We start from the raw sequence: 6,000 nt of genomic DNA, 5'->3' as shown, positions 1-6,000 counted from the left end.
TATGCTGATTTGGATGTTAACATCCTCATGTGAGCTTTCAGTCCTTCACTCAGAGATGACTAACTTTAGCTCCTTATTTTCGTCAAGTTTCATCCTGTTAAGCATCCTATTCATTTTCCTCCTCACTGCTTAAACAATCAAGCTATATTTAATAAAGCTTAAGTACTTGAGCTTGAACAGAGCATATTTCTAAAAGTCTGGTGTAATTTTATAGAAACGACAACCCATGCATATTGTTGTTTAAGAATAACAACATTTAAAATGTACTGCGTATCAGTAACGACCGTGATGAGCACAGGGACTTTTATTTTGAAATCTCCTCAAGAGTCCGAGAGCGGAAGTCATTCGCGACCAGCGAAAGGTTCACGTTACTTGCAGGAACATTGAAGAAAGGTGGAAAAGCGGGTAGAGGATATCAACACTGATTTTATTCAGAAGGGTGTCACATAATCTACAGACGCTGGTATCTCAGTATTCATCTCCTCCTGAAGTCTCAGACGAAGTTCGTCGTGGAAGTGAGTGAAAGAAATCAAGCTGCTATTGCTAACGAGCTAAAGGTGTTTGTCAAGCTGTTAGTTCCATTTAGTTCATATCGGTTAGCTGACGGGTAATCCTGCCTATAAGTTAATTAACGGTAATCTTGATTGATCGATTGAGACTGTGATCTGTTTACAGAATTTGAACAATAACTGCGCATCACGACTCGTCTGTGGCTCACATTAGCGACAGAAATGAATAACATGATGTCTCTGTTCGCTGTTTAGATGTGATATGAACAGCTCGACTGGTTATCAACAAATCAGTTAACGTTAGACATATTTGTGCTCTAGACAGCTGGGAGGTGATTTGTGAAATATCGAGTTCCTCCTTCCTGTTAAGGGCTGAAAACATTGAACACTGAGGCTTCTGGCCCGCAGCAGGAGGAAAGCTCAGTCAATGTCGTGAGAAGGCTTTATTTATTTATTTACTTTGTGTTTTTATTTAGCTTATTTTGCTGAATTAAACATACAGGTAACGTTATAGGTGGTGTTTATTATTTCACGTTCTGTATTTTTATTTATATATGTTTGTTTTTTATTATTATTGGTATTTATTATTTTTTTGGAAGGCTTTTGTGTTAGAGAACCCATTACACAGGTCTGAGACTGTGGTCTTCGGAGGAAGATGCAAGTTTAAAAGGCTAGTTCACCTTAAGATGACAATTCTATCATTGTTACTATTTCTGTAAAGCACTAAAACCAACATTTTTATAGACTTAGTTGCCATTCACTTTCATTGCATCTTTTTATCCACACAATTATGGTTGTCAGTCAAACATAAGCACTTAACAATTGAAGAAAGAAATGACCTTTTTGTTTAGATCAACGTGAGACTGAGATAGTTCTGAGTTATGACAAAATTTTCAATTTTGCAACCATTCTTTGCATTCATTGATCGTTGAGTTGTACGCCATGCCCAGGAATGTTAAATGTATTTGCTCTGTATTATCGGATTATATTTATTAGTGTAAATAAATATGTAAATTAAGATTGTGACAGGTGGTGTTTGTAGTTTTATTAGTCATAAATTGTGTGCAGATATTCAAAATTTAGGAAAACAATGCATATGGCTAATTTATGTTCACAAATGAGTGTCTGAATAAAGGACTATTTTGCATCCAAACTTTACTAAATTAGCTATCTATGAATTTTTAGTAATCATTCAAATTCTATGAGAATAGGGAAGTCCATAGCTATAATTACAATTTCACAGAGGAACAATTATTTTTCCAGCTGATAAAACATTGAATGCTGATTAGAATCCACCCAAGTTTAAAGCCTTGTTTACATTAGTCTCGTGTAGCCAGACCTTCAGACTGACGGCTGAAGGTCTGGAATTCAAGGCAGCTTTCATTGGCCGAGGCCCGCCCATGAGTCCGTTAAACTGACATGTCCAACAACCAATCACAGTTCATTTTGTTCATCGTCACGTTTCAGGGCGTGGAAATGTCGCCACAATAACAGACCGGTGTGTAAAACTCTGACGTATTTTAAAGATTCTGTGCCACAAACCTTAAATATTTCACATACTTTTAAAATTCCAGCGTTTAGTTGATCCTGATATGCCCTCATCGTCACAGTTGTAAAAATTTATTTTTTCTTTCGTGAGGGGGTTTGTTGCCACGTAATCTTTGTTTCTGGACAGAACGTTAAAGAACGTGACGCACGTCTCCTGGAAATCCTGTAGAATTCAACCAAACAAGATAAGAACTTCTACACTCCTGAAGTGTTTCCACTTTTGTGTCCTATATGCATTAGATGTAGGGCTGTAGCTATCGAATATTTTAGTAATCGAGTATTCTACCAAAAATTCCATCGATTAATCGAGTAATCGGATAAAATGTGTTTTTGCTTAATTAAAGTGCAATATTAATTATGCAAGAGAAAATAAGACTCCTGGGTCTCTTAAAATGAACAACTAAGTTTCCTTTTTTAGAAATTTTTTTTTTGTAATTTTTAAATGCATAAAATGCAATTCATACATCAAAAATAAACATCTAATTATTACCCATTGTTTCTCTGTCTGTACTTGTACTGTGAACAATGACAATAAAGTTGACAGATGAATTAAGTGCATTTAAGTGCCATTCAGTTGGGGTTTTAAATAAAACATTTTCTGAGATGCACATTAAACATTAAACACATAAAACATTAATTTAATTAATCTCTTAAATATTAAAAATTAAGCAAACTTAACTTTTTGGTAAACAAAGGGGATTTACTATTAAAAATAAAACATGTAAGAAATGTTGTGTGATTAAACCTTAAAAAAAACGGACTTTTATTTTGACGGGTTGACGTACCTTTACAGTTCTGTGTATGTGATGTGACAACTGTCAAATGCTCATGAAGTGACTGTCAGAGCAGTTCTGGAGATGTTGTTCATGTGTTCACGTCCTTATTTAGTGAGACGACAGACACTGCAATCACCGGAGCGTCACCCGCGCTTCAGTGTGTGTTAATAAAGGAAGTCGCACTTCTGCTCCATTCATTAACAGAGACACACAGAACATGCAGGATTCATATTTAAATAGACTGTTCCGGCTTAATATTTACAGATATTAGTCCATATCGTGATTTGATGTAAGTTCAATGACCTATTTTTGATTAATTCATTCAAAATTTGGCAAATTCCGTGCCATTCCGCGTTAAACTGTAAAATCCGTTTTTATGACTGGATTCCGCGATTCCCTCCACGTTTTCTGCATCGCGGAAATCATAGGGCCCTAGTTTTGGTATGCCAGCTCTATCTTGCAATAGAGACACGCCACGACGTTCTCTTTACGTTTGCCCACGCCCTCAAATCAAAACACTGCTGACTCCTTGCAGTATGCGATTTCGGACTCGGCGCTTGTGTCTCCTTCCAAGGAGGCTTTGTGGGTGACGTAAACGTGTTGTGTCACATTAAAAAAATCATTGCGAAAGAACCTGACGTGAGATTTAAAATAAGTTAAAAGAGGCTTCGAGGCAGAGGAATTTGCCTCGATCATTTTTTGTAATCGAGTTACTCGAGGAATCGTTTCAGCCCTAATCAGATGTTTAGCTCATGGTCCTTGGGCGTGACGTCTGAGACTGAGATATATTCGTTCTGCTGTAATTATTCGATAAATAATTAATAAAATAAAAAATATATAATAAAAAAATAATAATAAAAAAAAATCCACAATATAACCTAATTCGGTCACTTTCTGTGATTCTCCACGGCATATTTGAGGATGTCTGTAGACAAAAATTAATTAATGAATGAGAACTGCGGCCTTCCACAGTACTTCAAATATGCCGAGGAGAATCACAGAAAGAGACTGAATTCAAGAACATTGTTGCGGCATCTCTTAAACAACGAATAATTAACACTGCTAACTTGGAGAATGCAGGGAAAACTCCTCTACTCAACATGAGAGAAGAAGTGAGAAAAAAACTTGTTGAACATTATCAGAGCATTTTCCTTGATGCGAGTGGCGCAGATGCAGCTGCTGCCACCAACGATGAAAAGAATGCGACAATGCCCACTCGTCGGAAAAGGGAGCCAGTTCTTCGGTGATGACTACAGAGAGCCCAGCCGAGACGGGGCGGGTCATTATAAAACTAAATAAAACAATAAATTTATGTTGCATGCAATTCCCTATAGCCTATATTAAATATCTATCTTTATCAAATTACAATACGAAGGCCTACGTAGCAATGTAACTTGGGTGTTTTCCCCGATGCGTGGGTCATCTCATAACCCTTGGATAAAAACCTAAATAAATACTGTTCAGTTTTTTGCAGAGACCGATTGTTTTGTGTCTTAACATCAATGTATCGTCACAAGCCGCAGGGTTTAATTTGGTTTCGTTTATGTATGTTTGTTTTTTTTTTTTGTATGTTTTAGCTGTGGTTCCCATCCACTTGCATTATATGACTAAGAGACTGCATCAGTTTGTTTTAAAAATCTCCGTTTCTACTGAAGAAACAAAGTCACCTACATCTTGGATGCCCTGGGGGTAAGCAGATAAAATCAAATTTTCATTTTTGGGTGAACTATCCCTTTATGCCAATGTATAAGTTTCTGTTTTGTATTGAGATTCACGGATTTTGTCTTGTCAATATTGAAGGTTTTCTCCTTGGTGATCACCCTTTAAGCGCAGAGTGTGCAGTCTTACTCGGGGGTTCTGGGAAGCGTTTCCTCACTGCTTGTGTCACAATAGGAATCCCTCCCTGATGCCCGACTTCCTCCTGAGCTAATCTCTTTTCAAAAGGTTAATGATTTGAGATGAGACATCTAATGGATACAGCATATTGCATTAGTGCTGCATCACCGATGATCACAAATAATGATGCCATGGGCTTTATAAATACGTCAAGATGTATGCACTTTTGTGGGCTTATATTTAGTATAATTCCAACCACCAATGTTTAGCATGTCTGTGATGCGGTTGACATTAGGAACAATAGTTCTGTGTGTGATATAGGTCATTTAGGAGCACTTAAGTCCCTTTGTTTGGCTTTATTCATCAAAGTGAACTTCTCTTATTCTTCTTCTCGGTAGGTCTTGCAGTTTTGTTGTCATGATTTTTTTGTTGGGTTTTATGTGGCCACAGCTGCACTTGATTGTACATGATTAATTGTATGAGCAATAATTTGGTGTTGCGCTGATTTTTGTTGTTCTCAGATCTATTTCGTTTTTTAAGTTTTTAAGTGACCCATATCTGTCATCCGTGAACAGACCTGCATGTCCACATCAATAAAAAACAACAACAACATCGTGCTCTGCCTGCATGCACATGTAAAGACAAAAAGCACTGTATTTGCTGGATAACCACTCATGTAATGCAAATTATAAACCTAATATTAAAGGGATACTCCACCGTGTTTTCATATTAAACTATGCTTTTCCCTTAACTAAGACGAGTTGATACATACCTCTCTCGTCTCAGTGCGTGCACTCAATCGCTTTGGCGCGCGGTGACACTCTGAAAGCACTTAGCTTAGCCCATTCATTCAATATGGGCCAAGCAGAGAAGCTACCAAACACCTCCACGTTTTCCCTATTTAAATACAGTTACTCGCGTAGTGTAACTCGACCTAGGACGGTAACACAAAACAAAACGTTGCGCTTTTCTAAGCGTGTAAAATGGATAACTATATTGTATGGCGGAATACCATGACAAGTGCTTGTAAGCACTTCGTCTTGGTGCAGTAATATTTTCACTCGTGAAAAATCCTCTCACCGGCCCCCGCTCCCTCTAGTGAAGATATTACTGCGCCAAGACGAAGTGTATACAAGCACTTGCCATGGTATTCCGCCTAGGGCTGTCGCGGTTAAGAAATTTCCCCTGCGGTTATTATGGGTGGCTCAATAGCGCGATATGCGGTATTACCGCCGGTTTTTTTTTTTACATACCTAATTTATCCTGATTTTGCTGCATACAAAGTTCTATCGTTGAGTTATGTAGCATATATTGTTGCTTTTTTAACTGAC

The 6,000-nt window shown here is 37.5% G+C and overlaps 1 protein-coding gene across 8 annotated transcripts in view; it reads left to right on the top strand.

Annotated features, from left to right (window-relative positions):
• The first annotated feature begins 331 nt into the window (after positions 1-331).
• The window catches only part of csnk1g1 (casein kinase 1, gamma 1), a 54,191-nt gene continuing 48,522 nt past the window's right edge, over positions 332-6,000 (top strand). For 3 of the 8 annotated variants that reach the window (XM_059537383.1, XM_059537350.1, XM_059537367.1), the window contains exon 1: positions 333-515. The gene's annotated coding sequence lies outside the window, so the exon portion shown is untranslated. Of the gene's footprint in view, positions 516-6,000 lie in introns of all 8 variants that reach the window. The other 5 variants (XM_059537363.1, XM_059537377.1, XM_059537345.1 and 2 more) reach the window with 3 other exon arrangements.

The sequence above is a fragment of the Carassius carassius genome, chromosome 3 (genome assembly GCF_963082965.1).
Source record: "Carassius carassius chromosome 3, fCarCar2.1, whole genome shotgun sequence".
Lineage (NCBI taxonomy): Eukaryota > Metazoa > Chordata > Actinopteri > Cypriniformes > Cyprinidae > Carassius > Carassius carassius.
Note: the sequence above shows the minus strand (reverse complement) of the source record. Positions and strands in the feature narration are given on the sequence as shown.